Source organism: Colletes latitarsis, chromosome 4 (assembly GCF_051014445.1).
Source record: "Colletes latitarsis isolate SP2378_abdomen chromosome 4, iyColLati1, whole genome shotgun sequence".
NCBI lineage: Eukaryota > Metazoa > Arthropoda > Insecta > Hymenoptera > Colletidae > Colletes > Colletes latitarsis.
The window spans coordinates 22,900,106-22,920,918 of NC_135137.1; the positions used below are offsets into that span (position 1 = coordinate 22,900,106).

Sequence of the window (20,813 nt, forward strand, 5' to 3'; positions counted from 1 at the left end):
ACGGGTGGTCGAGCAGCGTCTCCAACTACCTAGCAGACGTCTGGTCTTAAAGGTACCACTTGCCCAGGCGACGAAAAATTCGTAATAAAGAGGCGAGCAAGTGGTTGGGCCTACCCTAACACTTGGGCCCTTTCTAAGTGTTATATTGCGTCGCGACGGGACGCTCGAGTGTCTGCGACGCAACATGTTTTCTTTTGCATCAAAATCGCACCAAACCCTATTGTACTCGTATCGCAATGTAGCTCTATTTCGTCGCGTGGATAATAGATACTTAATATTGGAGCTTTAATTAATAAACTTTCCAATGTTTCGAACGCGTGAACTTCCTCCGGTCCGAATGTGAAATCCACACCTTTCCTCGTTAAATTATAAAGCGGTTTGGCTATTGTCGAAAAATTCTCTATGAACTTACGAAAATATGAACAAAGGCCAATGAAACTCTGCACATCGCGAACGTTATGTGGTACCGAAAATTTCCTTACGTCGTTGATTCCACGTTCGGTCGGTCGAATGCCCTCGCTCGTAACGACGTAGCCTAAATACTCTAATTTAGTCTGCAAAAATTTGCATTTATCCAATCTTAACTCGAGTTTATTCGCGACACATAACTTAAAAACTCGCTCTAAAATCCGTAAATGATGATCTATTGTAACAGTTGCAATAAGAAAATCATCCAAATATACCGATAGATCCCCGGATGTGATTAAATTTCTAAATATCTGCGTAATGTATCGTTGGAATTTCAGTGGTCCGTCCTTTAAGCCGAATGGCATCTTCGTGCACTCGTACTGTCCCAGTGGCGTAACGAACGACGTATACTTAATTGAATTTTCGTGCATCTTAATATGAAAAAATCCGTCCTTTAAATCTAATAATGTGAAATATTTTTTCCCTTGCAACAGATCCAACTGATCTTCTATCAATGTTAATGGAAAATTGTCCCGCTTAGTTACTTTATTTAATTTCCTACAATCGATACACATTCGCAATTCTCAGTTTTTAAGTGGGAGAAACAGTTCCATATTTTGTAGCTTTTTAATTAACTTGACCCTTAAACTGTCGTAAAGCCTACATTGCCAAACCACATGATTGATGTCTTCGATTTCATGGTTGCATTTACGTGTAGGATCGCTTATTATCTTAATGCGGACGAGGGAGGTAGCAAAATTATAATGCCCAGACCTAATACGGTTTATTGTAACAATAAATTCTCTTCTGTGTTTCCCCCAATAGTACCAAGGTCTGCTACAGTCATTGAAATATAATTGAAAGTATTTCGTCCCTTTAAAGGCACCCTGGTCCGTGATTATATTCAAAGTGTTCTGTCTAGCATTTTCTTTATAAATTTCAAAAATGTCGGTAAATGGAATTTTTTAAATATCCAAGTTATTCAAATGTGTAGCTATTTTTCATTATCAATAATTCCTATATGCGACGGCACCCAGATAAATTTAAGAAAACTATTGTTCGTATTGTTGCACATAAAGTCATTGAACTTTTTTTTAATTTCAAGAGTGTACGAATTTGTTTTGATTGATATTTTTGTGGTCTGCAAGCTCTGTAGGGCACTAAGAGCGTCAGAACAAATGTATATATTGCGATGTTTGTTACTTAAGACAATGTCTAGGGCATGGCTTAGCGCAATACACTCGGCCGTGAACACAGAAGCGAACTTGTTTATACTTATAATGATTTCAGTATTCATCTCGGGACACCAGCATGCTGCACCGACACAATTGTTGCCTGAAATTTTGCTTCCATCTGTGTAAATGGATAGCGCATTACTGCTTTTTATGAGTTCCGCTAGTATTTCATTGGGGTGCCCTGAAGTCTTTAGCTCATGGCCCAGCACAGTATCAACAGAAACCACGGTCATTAATGTTTCGAAACTGCAGGAGTAAATACTGCAGTTATCTTGATTACTAATGTATTTAGTAGCCTCTAGTACGCGTGGGATACACAAATTAAGGATTGACTTGGATCTCGGTTGTCTATTTTTTGTTACTCTAGGATAGCTTTTTACAGCTTGATGGGTGTAGGAATTGTTGTTAGTTAGCGCCTTTGTCAAAAACAAGTTGCATAAAAGTTTTGCACGTTCCCGGATAGAAATTAGTTTAGATTCTGCTAATAGGATATTCTTTGGAGTGCTTCTGCGGTAACCAAGAGCAATTCTAACTGCTGAATTCTGTATTGCTTCGAGTTTTTCTAACAGAATTTTATTTCTGGGGAAGTAAATGAAGGAGCCATAATCGATAATAGAACGCACATAACTCTTATACAATGTAATCAGTGTATTGGGGCAACATCCCCACCAGGTACCTCTCAAAAATTTAATAATGTTGAGAGATTTAAAGCATCTACCTTGTATCTGATCAACCTGAGGGGCAAAAAAAAGTTTATAGTCGAATGATATACCGAGGAAACGGACGGTTGCGCTGGATTTTATGTTACGGCCTCCGATTATTATTTCTGAACTTCCGGGCATTATTCTTTTTTGGTTAAAGTGAATATACGTAGTTTAAAGGTAAGTGTTAGGCCTAGATAATATAGATTTTTTTCAACAGTTTGAATGGCTTTTTCAAGAACTTTCTTTCTTTCCCCTCTTGGTAGAAGCAGTTTTTAAATAGAGTGCTGTGTCATCAGCAAATTGTGAAATTACTACATTTTTGGGTAGGTTTGCATTAATGTTTGAGACATAGATCACATATAAAATTGGACTAAGAACACCTCTTTGGGGAACACCTTTATGAAAGAGTCTATAATTTTCACCTAGGAAGTCAGTATGCATGTACCTTTCATGTGTAATAAATTTAACGAATCTAAGAATAGTTGATGAGCAGCCTATATAGGCCAGTTATCGAAAGCTCCTTGGACATCGAGGAAGGCCGCGAGGACTTCTTTCCTTTCTGCAAAAGCTTCTTCCACTTTGACTGCCAAACTAAGCACATTGTCGATACATGATCTGCCTCTCCTAAATCCTTGTTGGTTGCTTGGTATGAGATTGTGGTGTTCAGCCCACCATTGTAGTCGATTTTGGATGAGAGTTTCGAAGAGTTTGGACACACAGGAAGTAAGCGAGATGGGGCGCAAGCTTTTACCGTCTGCTTTTTTGATGAGGTGGACAAAGGAATTTTTCCAACTTTTGGGATAATCACTTTGTACAAACATCTGATTGTAAATGTCCAACAATAGTAATTTAAACTTGACCGGTAAGTTTTTTAACATTTCATAGTCAACTCCATCCATTCCTGGAGCTGAGTTAACTTTTTTATGCTCCAGTGCAACAATGAATTCCGTGAAGTTGAATTGAGCCTCAAAAAATTCGTTTTGTTGATGTGGAGGTAGCCAGTTGGGGTTCGTTAAGACCCACGGGGGACTTATTTTATTAATAGCTTCTTCAATTTTACTTTTATCTTGGTGGTTTTCCACCCAATGCTGAGGACTTATTTTGACCCATTTATTTTTAAAGATCCTGCACTTGTTCCACACATAGCTAGGATCTGTTTGTAGATTTATGCTTTCAGCGAATTTTTTAAAAGACTCTCTCTTTTTCTTTTTAAAGACTTTTTTAGCTGTGGCTACGTTTTTTTTATAAATTATTAGATCTTCTAGGTTACCCGTATGTTCCCACTTTTTATATGATGCGCGTCGATGTCTTCGAGCTCTGTCACAGTCAGCATCCCACCAGGGAACAGGATTTTTACTATTCCTTGAATTGTAGTTTCTTCTCCACGGTGTACTAGATTCTATAGCTTCCGTAATTTTTTCCACAAACATTCTATATTTTTCATGAGGTGCCAGTTGATTGTAGTTAGATAGAAGAAATTTAGAATAACAAGCTTCAAGTTTTGTTGTATATATGGACCAGTCAGTACGAACTGACTTTAGCTTAAAGGTCTTTTTGCTGTAGGTTTCCTTTTCTACAGCTACATTAATCCATATAGGGAAGTGATCAGATCCCCACGTCTCGTCACATACTTTGTGATCTAATTTATCTGAAATATTTATAGTAGAGAAGATTAAGTCGAGGTTAGATTTTGTGTTATGATATATGTCGACGTGCGTGAACGAGTCATTATTGTGTAGAAATAGATCGTGTGTTTCTATGGCTTTTTCCAAACGTGCCCCATTTGTGTCTGTGTAACTGCAGTTCCAGTTTTTATTATGAGAGTTAAAATCTCCTAATTGTAAGGAGCTGCTATTCAATTCTATATTTTGTAGAATAAGGTCCCATTGATCTTGAGTGAGAATATTTCCTGGAGCTCTGTAGCAAACTAGAAGTTGCAGGGGGGGATTTATGTTATTTATGCGTAGACCACAAATTTCAGTAGCGGTGTCCGGTGTCTTCAGATTACATATTTCTTTATACGCTAGGTATTTACGTATAAGTATAAAAGTACCACCTCCTCTTGAATGGGTTCTGTCCTTTCTGTATGTTAAGAAGCCGGGAAAGTGAATAGCATGTTGTTCTGTAAGCCATGATTCAACGCAAATGAGTATATCAACATTTGTCAATATTTTTCCAATTTCAGATAGTCTCTGGCGCACGCTTCTAGCATTCCAAAAAAGTATCTTAAGAGATTGATTATTCTTATTGTTCGTATATCTGGGTCGCTGGGGCTCATTTATTGTAATATTGCGCAGAATCAGATAATGCTTTTAATTGAGGGTCATCGGTAGAATATGAATCATCGCTCGATTCACCCTGTATTTGCAGTTCTGGAGTGCGTAAACGTTTAACTATTCTAGTTACTCGACTTTTCAAGGATCGTTCTGTAAGATGGCCCTTAATTTCTGTTAGCATATTTGCGAGGGCATGTATATCTTTAGTGTAGTTAATAGCAATACCTGGAGAATCTGAGTTTTCGTAGGTATCTAGCAAAAAATTAGTGATGCGTTTGAAATCAAGTGGAAATTTCTGTAGGTTAGCCAGAATATAATCTTTAGTAGGAAGTAATTGTCTTGTCACGTCGTCCAAAGTAATTTCAGATGAACCAGATTTTTTCAATTTTTTAACAGTATTAGTTTGGCTATCGTGTGTTGTTTTGGCGGCCTTATTTCCTTCAAAACCTTGATCTGAACTGATAATAGAAGATAGAGAAAGAGGTCTTTTGTTATATGCTGGAGGAGGCATGGAGAGGATTGTAAAATTCGGCTCTATAGTTGCAGTCGAGCATTCGGTAGTGTTTCGCCCTGAATCTTTTTCTATAACATGAGTGACTGCCTGTATATTTGTTTGCATATTTTCTTCAGGTTTTGAAATCCCTATAGCGCTACTATTGTTTGTGGAATCTATTGTTTTACAGTATCTAGCGAGATGCCCCTCTTCATGGCATAAAAAACATATTAACTTCTCCGTTGATAGATAAATCCAGTAAACTGTATCATCATAATTAATTTTCAGAGTTTCCGGTAATTTAGAAACGTCTTCAGGCTGTATAAACATTTGTCTTCTGAAGCTTAGCACGTGACTGTAGTTAGGGTTACTCATTCCTGCTCTGATAAATGTTATCTGCGAGCTTAACTTGATTTTGAGCTTGTCTAGTTCGTTTTCAATTAAGCTGTGGGGGATTATTGGGCACACGTTTGACAATATTATTCTTTTAGCTTTTGTAATTAACGGTCGTATTCCAAGAACATGCGGATCAATGTTTACTTTAGCATTACTATCAGTAAGTTTGTCAGCTATCTCCTTACTATTCAAGTACATGCAAACTCGTCCATGTGAAATGCGAGATACAAATCTAATATTTTTTGGATCCGTTAGCTTTCCCACTGCCACTGTGTACTCCTGAATAGAGATTCCTTCAATGGAATCAATTATTATTGCCTGTTCTTTAGTCGGAAAATATACTTGTTGAGCCATTTGTGCGTAGGTTTTTGGTACATTCGGATTCATGGTTGTTTTCTATACGTGGAAGAGTGCCCCTGAAGCCAGAAACACTTTCCTTCTCTCTCACAAACTTTAAACGAACACTCGCGTATCGCTCGCAATCTGAACCAGGACAATAATATAAACACGTCCGTGCTCGACGGTAGCTCACGCTCGACTCCATCCAGGCATCTTCCCACGACGATCAGTTCCAGGTGTTTCAGCATTCAAAGCGAGTTAACCGCCCTACAGAAATTTTAAATGTATCTAAAAAAAACTTACAGCAAACCGACACTTCTGAATTATTATTTCTTAACAGAAAATATTTGTAGCTGCATTTTCTCATAGGTCTTTCAAAAGTTCTGGGCCGCCCTTGTTTTATTAGTCGTTGATGAACTGTAGTACATAGTGATACGCACGAGACGAGACGAGACGAGATTTCCGCGATTTCGAAAAATCTCGAAACATGCTATCGATCTCCAATTTTCGAGAATCTCGAATATATGATCTCGATCTCGATCTCAATCTCGACGAGGTCTTGACAAGATTGGCGATACAAAATATAGTTCAAAATATGCCAAGATCTGTTAAAATTTTAGCAAAAAAGTATATATTACTGTATACTATATATACTTGGTGTTCCTACCTTAATCTTTTTTTAAAAAACTTGAAAGTTGTAAGGTCTCTACTGTCGACAGAAAATTAGTTACAAAAGTTATTGCCAATTATTTACACATCTTCAGAAGTTAATAATAATTTTACTGGATGTCTTGTAGCTCTCCTATGTTACATAAAACACCCTGTATATGTTTACATATTTGCATTTTGTAAGGGATGGGGTGAGTCGCGGGGATGTATTGGGAGGAAGAGGAGAGTGTTACGGGGAGAGGGTGTAGGCAATTAAAGGGGCACCAAGACTTCGCTGGAAAGTAGAGTCAAAACCCAAGGGCGGATTTGTAAGTTTATTCGTCGTTGCTCGTTACAAAACTCCGGCGGCAGATCCGTTGCCGGCGACGGATGATCGTCGTCTGGGCGAGGGCGCAGGCCCTAGGAGACCGGTGGCGACGCTCCGCGTAGGTACTGCGTACCGTGTCTCGTAGGGGCGCTTAGCCGCGGCGAACGCGAGGTTCTGCTGATATTCCCGTAAGGGTTTGTGGGCGCTCTCCTACAGCTTGGCACGCCCGCATAGGAGCCGGCATTGAGGAGCTTTTCCTGGCGAGGGCACCCGACTGGATGACAAGTAGTTTTCCCGCAGCTTAGCACACTCGCGTAGGAGCCGGCACTGGGGATCTTCTTTGTACGAAGTCGGGTAGCGATTGACAATCATGGGCCGGAGGGCCCGTATTTATACTTGGGGATGCGCGCTAGCGCTGACCTGGTCGTCGCTGATTGGTTGGGGCCCAACTATTTTTAGCAATGACCTGGGTTTTCGGCAAAAACCACATCGTTATTTCTATCCTACGTAAAACTATGTAAAACTACGGGCGCGGTATAGCTTCGTTTCGGCGAACGCTGCGTCGTCGTCCTTATTTCTATACTAAACTATTATGTCGCGTTACAATTTTATAATTCAATTTTATAAATGTAACTCCTAAAATAATATGAACAATAAGTTTTCAATAAGTAATTTTATATTAAAATTGTAGACAAAGGTCTTGTAGTAAGTAAAAATACAAAAGTAAATAAATTTTATCAAAATTTATTTATGTAAAATAATAGTAAATAAATTTATCAAAATTTATTACAATAATGCGTGTAAGTTTGAGATATACCACGAATTCAGGCATATTAATGACCTGGCAGATTTAGCAGTTAGCGGGTTACGGTGCTTGCGTATCATTAAACCAGCCTTAGAAAATAAACGTTCCGCTAGAACAGACGTGGCTGGCGTTCCTAGGAAGTCCCGAGCCATTGTTGATAAATAGGGATACTCTTGATGACAGTATGTCAACATCCTTGTCCGCTCTTCTTGTGTTATAGTATTTTGTTAATTCATTTGTCCAATTTAAATCGCTGACAGATTTCTCATATACAACACTCATACCAATGTCATCGTCATAATCAGTCGAGGATTTAGGCAAATCATTATTTCGGGAGCTATGTATCTGAAGAAATAAAATATTTGTTCTTATACAAATCTTCAAATTTTTTAATGCTTTGATCTTTCATTTCTTTTCCCCATGTTGTGGCATTAAAACTTTCAATTTTGTACCTCGGATCTAGTACGAGGCTAATACAGTAAATCCAGTTAGATTTATAATAATGTTTACGTAATTTATCTCGACCAGCTTGGTATGCATTGAACAATTTATCAGTACGGTTTAAAGTTCGCATCTTATTTTCGATATTATCTAAAAGCATATTGAATACTACTATAACGTGCGGTAATAATACATAGTTGTCACCTTCAAGAAGAGTAGATACAGTTTTAAAATGGTTTAGAAATTTCTGACCACAAACACCGTTCCTCTTCGGATAGTAAATACACGTGAAATGCAGTATTACTTTGAAACAGACTAATCAGTGCAGGCTTCAACAATAATGCAACTTTGACCATATCATGAATCGAGTTCCAGCGTGTACACACATCGATCTTTGGCGACAAAAACTTGGTGCCAGTTATGGTGCATGTACTTTTCAGCATATCCTGAACTGAACTGAATTGAACTCCCAAGTTTAAGATATGCGCAAAGTATCGAAAATGACAATCTTCACAGTCGAAATCGATACCTTCACCTTGTAAAATTAACTTAGCTCTCGAATAAATACAGTATTGCTAGCAACATTGTCCAAGACGATACCTATGATCACCGCATCTACTTTAGCAAAATTGTTAAATAATTTTCAACATTTTTTTATTATCCGTAAACAGTATTTTGTTTCGAGAAAATAAAAAATCGAGATGTAAAATCGAGAAATTACAAATTTAAACGATACAATTTCATTGTTTGCAACTGTATGTGATATTACTTTGAATCTTCGACTCAATATTGAAGTTTTTTAAAGAATTGTAGAACAACATTGCTATGTCCTTGCCAGTGTGGGCTCTGTTGGATGGTACGAAGTCTAAAACTATGGACTGTAGTTTCCAATGGACGTCCAACCATCGACCGTGAAGGAAATCTTGGATTTATTAGTTTTCAGTATATTGATTACTGCATATTTCTTCTTTTCAAATATTTCCAATACACTCCTTTTCATAGTATCGTGTTTAGGATACTCAATGTTAGAATTTAATGCAGTAAAAAAGTTCTGTGGCAGTATCATCAAAAAAATTGAACGGCAAATATTTTATTGCCAACCATTGTACTATTTTTTCTGTGAAGCTAATATTGCTACATGAAGCCTGAACTTGATATTAAAAATAAATGATATTTATTTTTATTAATTTTTATTAATAAATAAATGTTATTTATGAACGTTATAAAAAGAATGTAAGCAACCTAATTTATAAATCTCAATAAAATGATATATTAAGTCTGTAGGGAAATTTTAATTTAATTATAAAATGGTTATTAAGGTTAACGTAAATAAAATAAAAATAAAAAGCTTATAAACGGTAAAGAGAGTTTTAGTATGCAAATTTTGAAAACTACAAATATTTTTTCTTATATACATAATCTCAGATTAAATACATGACAATTTTGTTGAGTCAAATGTGCAATATGTAATTTACGTAGAAACAAAATATCTTTTAACAAAATTAACCGTGAGTGGTATTTGGAAAAAATATCTAACAATAGCTGTACTCTTTTCACGTGTTATTCACTTTATCAAATCGTGCTTGTTAATTTGCATGATTTTTTAATTATTTGTATATACAACACCTCATGCGTATATACATTCATTTATATTTTACTAAAATTATCTTCTTTTGCAGAAAATGTAAAAGTTGCTGATTATTTGATTGTGAAGTGGATCCGTACAATTTATTAAATTCTTTTCTGTGAGTAATTTTTAAATGTGTTACGAGCCGGGGCCGTGCAGTGCGCGTGACGAACCCGATACGAAATCGGGGAGCTGCTAGGATAGTTGATAACGACGCAGACGAACTTAATGCAAAATTGGGGAGCTGCTAGGAGGTTGGAAGACGCACAGACAAACTCGAAGCGAAATCGAGGAGCCACTAGGTTGTAAGAATTTGTATTTGGATTTAGGATATGTTAATTGATCTCGTAACTTTGAATTATTAAATGTAATATAACTCGAGCGGTAAGGTTATATTATTGTGGGAGCGTTTAACTAATAATAATCGCTTTATATAATTATGGGTTAAAGAAGTTGGATAACTCTGATTTAATAATGAAAGTAGATATATTCTTAAACCAACAAGTAAAATACAAGTGTTTCGTGTATCTTATGTCGTGTTCAAGGAATAATTATAAATATCTATATAGTTCTTGCTCGGTGTTGACGCACTGGCGATGCGGGGGTATGTCAGTTGAAAATAAAGGCCGTAATAGAATTTATACCGATTCACGGATTCTATATGGTTTAATATTTATACGAAAGGGTACTGTAGCCTGATCTCATGAAATACAACTAACTATCAAAAACCGTATACGCGTAACGAGAGACGTGGAGTTGACACTAAACGTGACTGTACGATTATGATCTCCAGAGTAATGAAATCACGGAGTTTATATACCAAAAAATCTGTGGAAGCGGATTCAAAAGTACGTTAGAAATTATCGTGTGCAGTATTCTCCGAATTGTATTAATTAACGGGTTGCTGTATTGCAACGGAATGACCCCCATTTCAAAGGTTAGATAAGTAGCAGGGCGATTTCCTAATGCACGCAAGTGGCAAGGAAAATTTGGGGAACGAAACGTTCGACATACGTAACAAATATCTTCTCAATTCGGTGGTGTTCGATTGTTTCATTTTTATGATTTTCTTTATTTTTTGTGTTTCGCATAACTTGCATATTCCAAACTTTTCTTTTTTATCATCTACATCCACATTATAATATATTAAAAGTTTTGTTCTTTGCGGTGTAGATGAAGAAGATGATATAGAAGGCTCTTCTCGACCGCCACTGTCAGAGTCTGATGAATTTGCAGTTCTGACGTTTAGACATGGTTGTTAGTATTGAAAATACGTTTTTCTTGGAAGGCACAGCTGAACTGTCTGTCTCTTATACCTCTTCTCTTAACATGTTCGAAAACCGGCAACGTTTTCCTGACTAACTGTAAGTTTAATACACGCTGTACGTGTACGATCTTTGTCGGCGCGCACTTATTGCGCCTAGATAAAAAACAAAGAAACAAAAGGCCTGCTGACTGCCGGTTGGGACTTACCATCAAAGGAGGAACGACTTACAATATAAACAAAATTGTATGTGGCGTTATTTCTTAGCGCAGCAGTCACGACGTCATATGTATTGTCGATCGGTTAAATAATAAAATATTTTGTTGAGATCTCGTCAAGATCTTGACGAGAATTTTAAATAATCTTGATTTCGTCGAGATCTCGATATCGATCTCGAATCGTACAAGTAATCTCGATCAAGATTTATCTTGTCTCGTGCGCATCACTAGTAGTATATAGATATAGATTCTGGGTTTCAAAATCTATTAATTTCCAGCAATTATCAACATTAGATTATCTTTCATTATATTCTACGTGATCTAAACATTTTTTTGAGCAAAAGCAATCCTTATTTTCAAAAATTTTGGCACTCACAAGTTTTGATTTTTTGTCGTGTAAGAATCAGGAAAATAATGTGGGCGTTTTCAAAATAAAACTCGGTCCTTTATTTGGTCCGTACAAGGTGATGGTCGTTACAAGAATGTCTTCTTTCTAGCCTGAGGTGAATGCCTTCGCCAGAGTGACTGTTTGTTTCTTTATGACACTCCTGCTCTCAAGGAACTTTTCTTGAGAGGGGTCGTGCGTTGACAACATGCATGTATCCCGTCTTATTGTTAGCCACTCGCTTACTTCGATTTTCTAACATTCGGCCATCCTGACTCAGGTCTGTCCTCAGACTTTACATTTAATTTCGTCGTTGAAGCTATTGTGGGGGATCAGTACAGGAAAGGATCGTAATAATTTACTCAATCCACGCCATTTTTTAACTGTGGAAGCATCAGAGTTTATTTAACGTTTGCTTAGAATGCGTATTGATACAAGTGTTTCGCGGAGTAGCGCGCTAGCGACTCGTGACGTACGCGACGAAAGTTGCAAGTTTGTAATGCCTGAAGTCCTCTGTCCTACCGGGGTTTTATACCCGGCCTAGGGCAAGGATAGCGCGTATTTCTTTTTCCTACAAAATCGACGCCAAATTCGGCGGGAAAAATGTTTCGGCCGCATGGCCAACGCCAGTGATTGTTTCTGGCCGCCGGGAAAAACCCGGGCTTGTACCGATGGTCGCCATGTGCGCCCCTCGACCCTGGCCGAGCTCGTACAAGCCCCTACAATAAAATGTTGCTTTTAACGAAGGCGTGGTGGCGACGAAGTCGCTACATCAGCCCCCACCCCCCGCTAGTAATTAACTTAAATTAGGAAAATCCCGCTTGATACCTACCTGGAAATCTGACTCGCCGGTAATTATTTAGATTACGGACGGTACCTCCGATTTCGGTGATTTTTGAATATGTTATAGAAATCAACATTTTAAACAACTTTTTCCTATACATATAACCGCCGCTCGGCCTTAGTTTTCGAGATATTTTCGAAAACCTGTCGGAACTAATACATTAAATTCTGCCTAATCGTGTGCATCCGTGTTACACTTCACGCGTTAGTATGCGATCGCCGCTTTTCTACTGTTTTGCAGGCAGCAGCACACCGACGGACACCAATACATATACACATATATAACGGGTGGGCTTAAAAATAAAATTTAACTAATTTTACGATTTTACGATTTTTTATTTGAACCCGCGTGTACCGGCTGCCGTGAGGCAGCCGGGAATGGAAAATAGCCTAACCTAACCTAATCTAATATTCCTAATCAATGAATTAGGTTGGGTTAGAGTCTAAGGTAATATTCTGGTCGCCTAACGGCGACCAGACATAAACTTCGATTCAAAATCACTAAAATTAATTAAATTTGATTTTTAAGCCCACCCGTTATACTATATGTGTATATGGATTGGTGTCCGTCGGTGTGCTGCTGCCTGCAAAACAGTAGAAAAACGGCGATCGCTTACTAACGCGTAAGAGGTAACACGGATGCACACGGCAGGCAGAATTCAATGTATTAGTTCCGACAGGTTTTCGAAAATACCTCGAAAACTAAGGCCGAGCGGCGGTTATATGTATAGGAAAAAGTTGTTCAAAATGTTGATTTCTATAACATATTCAAAAATCATTGAAATCGGAAGTACCGTCCGTAATCTAAATAATTACCGACTCGCCTACCGGATCGCGTGGTACCAGGTACCGCGCTGGGCACTGGAACAGGTAATAGTGAAGACTGCATTGTTGTTGCAGGACTTTGTGCTACGCGCGGTACTGTCTCGGCAATGGGAGGCATCGAGACCCTCACGGGTATTATCTGTGGCTGATCTGGTGATGTCGCGATTTCTTCCGCTATAGTATATGCTGGCTTAACTACACTATTCTTATTACCTATCTTAATAGTTATGACCTTATCGGACCTACTGTTGGTTTACAATTTATAATAAAGTATATTTAATGAGTAACAATACGTAGTTATCGTGAAGAAAACGTCTTGGGAAACAACTGACTATCGCGCCCGACGGCGACCCCACACTCCTATATTCTACAGAACCCCCCCTCGGAATGATATTCCTTGTACATTCATTCCACACTAAACCGTTGAACTTTTAGTAACTCTCCTCGGTGTGCGTTGTGCACTCTCGGACTTAATGATTTTGTTAATAGGTCTGCAACGTTCCGTGTTGTGTTTATACAGGGTGTTCGGCCACCATTGGGAAAAATTTTAATGGGGGATTCTAGAGGCCAAAATAAGACGAAAATCAAGAATACCAATTAGTTGATGGAGGCTTCGTTACAAAGTTATTAACGTTTAAAGTTCCGCCTGTAGAATAGCAATCTGCGTACAGCTGCGTTCGCGCGGAAGGTTGCGGCAGGCCAGTGCTAGTGGTTCTCACGCAGCATGAAAAATTCTACTTACCGACGCTATCGACAGCCTTAGATGTTTGTCCACTTATGGAAATGCGAACACCTTACGTTGAATAAGATTCACCCTGTCTTATGAAAATCCAGAAGGGCATATCAAAACTCGCCTGACGAGATTTTCACAGAGAAAGGGTGAATGTCACTTCCGATACCATAACGTTGTGCACAAAAATCACCCACACGCGATCATACACGCCCCACAGTTGTCCACACTGTCCGCAAGTATCCACAAAATAATGCTTTCAGGCACTAACCATTATGCAATTAAATGAACACGCACCGCGATTATGTTATTCGTGAGTAACTATGTGTACGTGCACCGCGATTCTCCAGAATTACTTACGAATAGAACTGTTATTAATTTTTCAAATACACTTTAATTTAAAAATGTAAAAAGGAATTTAATAAGTATTCGCTGATTGTTTATATCACTGTATTTCTTACATGCTCGATAATACATAACTGAATGAAATATCTCTAAAATGAGTCGCGTGAACTGTCTTGACTGATTCTTTTTTACGACTGACTAGCTGGCCGAACACGTGCCAATGCTGCCCTTTGTCTCCACTGAGTGTAGAGTGCATGTGTTTGTGTGTATGTGTGTGTGTGAGAGAGAGAGATAAGCGAGGCGAGTGACGTAGAATCGGGGTCCTTTTCGGCATTTGTTTCTCAGAACCTCGTCGATCGATGGCACAGTCAGCTGCTAGTATCGTTACATTCTTCGACGTGAACGCAAATCGATGCGAAAATTTCATTTATCCTACGATTCCATTTTACATTTTTAAATTGTAGTGTATTTGAAAAATTAAGAACATTTCTATTCGTAAGTAACTCGGAACAAGCGTGGTGCACGTACACATAGTCACTCACGAATAACATAATCGCGGTGCGTGTTTATTTAATTGCATAGTGGTTAGTGCCTGAAAGGATTATTTGTGGATACTTGCGGACATTGTGGACGATCGTGGGGCGTGTATGATCGTGAGTGGGTGATTTTTGTGCACAACGTTATGGTATCGGAAGTGACATTCACCCTTTCTCTGTGAAAATCTCGTCGGGCGAGTTTTGATATGCCCTTCTGGATTTTCATAAGACAGGTTGAATCTTATTCAACGTAAGGTGTTCGCATTTCCATAAGTGGACAAACATCTAAGGCTGTCGATAGCGTCGGTAAGTAGAATTTTTCATGCTGCGTGAGAACCACTAGCACTGGCCTGCCGCAACCTTCCGCGCGAACGCAGCTGTACGCAGATTGCCATTCTACAGGCGGAACTTTAAACGTTAATAACTTTGTAACGAAGCCTCCATCAACTAATTGGTATTCTTGATTTTCGTCTTATTTTGGCCTCTAGAATCGCTCATGTAAATTTTTCCCAGGGGTGGCCGAACACCCTGTATATTGCAATTTAATCGTCTTGTCCATTACTCTCTCTCTAACGAAGTGATGCTTTATTGAAATATGTTTCGTCCTGGATTTGTCTATATAGTTTTCAGCATGTGCGATGGCTGCCTGACTGTCACTCCACAAAGTAATAGGTTGATTCGTATCCTGTAAGTTTAAAGACGTTAAAAACTGCTTAATCCAGGTTACCTCTCTTGTGCATTCGGCCATTGCCACATATTCGGCTTCCATGGTGCTCAATGCTATCACCGTCTGCTTGGTGCTTTTCCATACTATTGGTGTTCCGCTCATGGTGATGACATACCCAGTTGTGCTTCTTCTGGTTTTTGAATCGCTTGCCCAGTCAGCATCAGAATATGCAACTAGCGGCGCGTTTCAACGCGAGTAAGTTATTACCCTGTCCTTAGTGCCCTTCAAGTATCTAAGTATTCTTTTGGCAGCGTTCCAGTGTGTTTCATTAAAATGGGAACAATGTTGCGCTAGTTTTCCTATGGCAAAGGAAATGTCTGGCCTTGTCCTCTGTGATACGTATAATAGTCCTCCGATTAACTCTCTAAATGGTAGCTCTTTTCTGGGTTGTATTTCGCCCACCTCATTCAAGTAATCGGGCCGTACTTTCATCGGTGTAGCTACTTCTCTTGCATCCTGAAGTCCAAAACGCTTTAGTAATAAATTAATATATTCACTTTGAGACAGTGCCATTCCTCCATTCTTCAGTCGGTCAAATTTGACTCCCACCAAATTAGAAACTAGTCCCAGATACTTTGTTTCGAAATGTGATTCTAAGATTACTTTGACATGTTTGCTCATTTTTGTGTTTTCTGCGGCCACCAGGATGTCATCCACGTAAACAGCTAGTATCGCTAATCCCCAATCATTTCTTAATTCATATATGCATGGATCTACTGCATTTCTGTTGAATCCTGCGTCCTTTAGTTTCCTGTCCAGGTGCTCGTTCCAACATCTACCGCTTTGTTTTAGTCCATATATTGACTTCTTGAGCTTGCAGTATAATTTTTCACTATTCTTCTTTTCGAATCCCTTGGATTGTTTCATATATGTCTTTTCCTTGAGGTCACTGTGCAGGTATGTACTTTTTATGTCATATTGTTCTAGTTACCACCTATTTCTTACTGCGAGTGCCGTTAACAATCTTATTGTATCAAATCCTGACACAGGTGTGTGGCGTCGCCTCCCATGCTCGCCACCAGAGGGGTCGCGCTCTCACAAGCGCTCGACCGACCTCTCAGTTGCTATACAGGGTGGGGCAGTAACTATTAGCACCTCAGATATCTTGGAAACTATAAGTTTCACAGAAATATTTGCTAAAGTAAATTGCACAGTACGAAGGGCGCTATTGGGTGGCGATAATAGTTTTTTTGCAAGTGGAGGTACTTCGGACATTTCAAGGTCACATCCATTTTTTTTAATGGATCGGTATGTTTTTGCTTCCGTATCACGATAGAGGATCTTAAAACGAGTTCAACGACCTATTACACAAGGTCATCGAAGGTCATAGAAAGTAGAGAAAGGCGATAATACTTATGGTTTTGGTAGTAAATGAAACATACGTATTGTCAACAGTAGAGGAATGCGTAATGCTTACCGTTTACTTCACTGAGAATAAACACTGCTTGAAGGACACTTTAATAGTTTGCAGAGTAAGATAAACATCATAAGATTAGTATCGATAAATCGGTCAATCCGGCACGATGTATCCGTTTGAAGAGCAGCTTGATATGCTTCTTATTTATGGCGAATGCCAACAAAATTCTGTAAGGGCGAAAAACTTGTATGCTGAACGATATCCACATCGGTCTCAGCCTTCGCGTCAAACATTTAAAAATGTGTATGATAAATTTAGGCAAACCGGTAGTTTAAGTGTTCGTAAAAGTGAACGCCAGGAACGAGTAATTAACGAAGAAATGGAAATCGGTGTGCTCGCTAGGTTGTCTAGAAATTCTCATATTAGTTGGCGACAAATTGAACTGGAATCTGGCATTAGTAGGAGGAGCGTACTTCGCATTTTGCACCGTCACATCACGTTAGTCTTCACCAAGAATTGCATGGGAACGACTTCATGAATCGCGTTGAGTTTTGTCGATGGGCTATACGTCAGATTCAAAACAATGAGCTTTTTTTTAATACCGTCTTATTTACTGATCAAGCAACATTCACAAATCACGGGAATGTTAATTTGCATAACGTGCATTTATGGGCAGCGGAAAATCCACATTGGCTGCGACAGGTTGAACATCAAAAACAATGGTCTGTGAATGTATGGTGCGATATCATAGGTGATCAAATTATTGGATCTTATTTTATCAATGGAAATTTGAATGGCAACGTCTATGCTAATTTTATTAAGGATACATTGGGTCTTTTGCCAGAAGAGTTACCTTTATTTACACGACAAACCATGTGGTATCAACATGATGGATGCCCAGCACATTATTCATCGATTGCGCGAAGGGAACTCGATGAAAAATTTCGAATCCAATATCGTGGCCAGCTCGTTCACCAGACATAACACCTTTAGATTTCTTTCTATGGGGAACACTGAAAGAGAAAGTGTACAAAGAAGTAGCAACTACATCTCACGATATGCAACAGCGAATTATTGCAGCCTGTGCATCAATAAGTTCTGACGCTGTAAGATTTGCAAGTCAATCAATCGTAAAAGGAATCCAACGGTGCATTGACAGTGATGGTCATCATTTCGAACACCTACTATAAACATGTTTCATTTACTACCAAAACCGTAAGTATTATCGCCTTTCTCTACTTTCTATGACCTTCGATGATCTTGTGTAATAGGTCGTTGAACTCGTTTTAAGATCCTCTATCGTGATACGGAAGCAAAAACATACCGATCCATTTAAAAAAATGGATGTGACCTTCAAATGTCCGAAGTACCTCCACCTACAAAAAAACTATTATCGCCACTCAATAGCGCCCTTCGTACTGTGCAATTTACTTTAGCAAACATTTCTGTGAAACTTATAGTTTCCAAGATATCTGAGGTGCTAATAGTTACTGCCCCACCCTGTATATTCGCCTTGAGATAAACATCTGTTACTTCGTTTCATGTGTTACATTGATGACATTTGTCGCAGCATCACGTATGAAGCAATATTTATGAGTAGCAATAACCCTCGGGAATGGCATTTCAATGTATTCAGTTTCTCCTGTTGTAGTGCCTGCGTGTGTAACATACGTCGGATCTTCTCTTGATGAAACTGCTAGATCTGATAGGGATGAAGTTATGGCGGCCATTGTATAACCACTACGCCCTTGCCAGGGTATGAATGGGAATGGAATGTCAGAATAGTTTTTAGGCGTTCTATTTTTCCATTTTCCCAGGGTCTCGTGCAAGCCAAATAGTCCTGTTAAAGAATTGGCGACCAGAGCCGTACGAGGCGTTTGTTTTCTTTCAAGGTCTCGCCTGGGCCTCGGACCACCCCAATCCGGGCCCGGCGAGCCTCTTGACTTTTATGACACTCTTTCGCTGTAGCTAAACTTTCCCTCGGCTAGATATTTTCCAGTTTCGTTTTTTCGTCTTTCTGTCCTATCTCTTTTTCTCTTCCTTCATTATTAGGTTAAGGAAATGTATATATTGAAGGGAGGTTTTAAGAATGGCGCTCAGTCTGATGTAGACGTGTTCACGCTCAGTCCCAGTCCTGTTAAAGACGTGTTACGCAAAGACGTAGCCGCGTGCATAAAGTTCAGTATCGTTATAACCTTAACCTACGTATGGCTACGTTTGACTCACACCCGCGAATAAAGACATTAATAATTGTGGGGTAGATTGTCGGGTTTGTTATTTGACCCCCCCCCCCCCCCCCCCCAATTAATTGGTGGCCCCGACGTGATCAACGTCGTACAAACAGTTTTTGTGTACTCGGATGACGCTCGACGTGATTGTGACGGGACTTTACGCGTTACTTGGAAAAAAATACGAACTCGCGAAAAACTTCAGGTAATGCTGCGTGCAACTGTTACACCCTTGGACAAAATGATAGCACATGTGTGCTATCATTAAATTCTCATGGATAGAGTCGGAATCTCCCAAGTTTGGCGAATGGTATATAAACAGTATCTTGTAGTAGTATAATATATGGTCTTAAAACTGTATCTCCGCTATTCCTCTTGTATTTATCAACAATAATTGTGAAATCCGGTCGTCGAAATGATAGCACACCAAGCATTTTGTTTTCATTCCTTAGGGTAATTATTTACTTTAGCGATTCCTCACCGATTTCGATGACTTTGAAATATGTTGTTAAGGTCACTGTTATGAAGATTTTTTCTTTATACATGTTACCGCCACTCGGCCTTAACGCGTGTCGTACACGTTAAACTAATTGAGCTAGCAAAAGGGCTCTGCATAATTCTAGCTACGAAAGGGTGGTTGATTTCAACGGAGCGACCCAATATTTCGCGCAAAGTGAGCGTACCGTGTACCATCCGTCCACGAGAAGAAGGCACAGCGTGTTTACATCCCCACTCTTGTTGCAGTCCGCTGGCTTGCCTACGGATCACAGGCAGGGATCGTTATTGGCCGAAGACGGTGACGAAGATCAACGACGAGTCGTAGCGAGACCGAATGAGACAAAATAAAGGCAGCATCGGCGTAGTCTTCCAAGGGAAATGTTAGCTCTTAACGAACAGAATGATTTCCTTCCTGTTTAGATATTACCATTGATTCGATAAGTTTCTCGTAACGAAAAAATGAGTTTAATTTAATATCTTTAATAATCATTAATATTTTGAAATTCATTTGTAATAAAAAGAATTAATTTGTGTTTAAGGGGGCTGGAGGTGGAATGACAACCCAACTAACTACCCTCAATTAGAAAGTTTATTTAGGGGTGTAGTCACACGTAGGTTTTTAATAATATTATACTTCGCATTCTAACGGATTATGTTAGCAATGACTGTGTCTAACCGACTAAGTGTTCGGTAACTGGTGGTACAAGCGAAAAGGGGGTGATTCTACATGAAAAAATAAGTCTAAAATATAGAATAAAAATTTTTCATGTCAGGCTTTGTTTTCGAGAAAATCGACTTTGAAGTTTATGTTGATAAACACTTCAAGTGTCATTGAATTGTTTCTTAACTTAAACTTAAACTACAATAATACTCATCGAGAAAATCATCTATAGCGAGATCCGTTATAACAAGACATGGTTAAGTGCACGCATACCCGGTGAAAATTCAAAGTCGATTTTCTCGAAAACAACGCCTCACATGAAAAATTGTTATTCTATATTTTAGATTTATTTTTAGTAATTATTTAGAAAAGGGGGAGAAATTAACATTTTGAACAACTTTTTCCTATTCATATAACCGCCGCTCGACCTTAGTTCCCGAGATTTTCTTCAAGAAGATTGCTGCTACTACAGCAATACTCCCCCCCCCCCCTCTTT

At 38.9% G+C, this 20,813-nt stretch overlaps 1 protein-coding gene across 1 annotated transcript in view; it reads left to right on the plus strand.

Annotated features, from left to right (window-relative positions):
* Positions 1-16,046, plus strand: part of Hbs1 (translation elongation factor EF-1alpha (GTPase) HBS1) — a 196,445-nt gene extending 180,399 nt beyond the window's left edge. The window contains exon 10 of the transcript XR_013079581.1: positions 16,036-16,046. The gene's annotated coding sequence lies outside the window, so the exon portion shown is untranslated. The remainder of the gene's footprint in view (positions 1-16,035) is intronic.
* Positions 16,047-20,813: the final 4,767 nt, after the last annotated feature.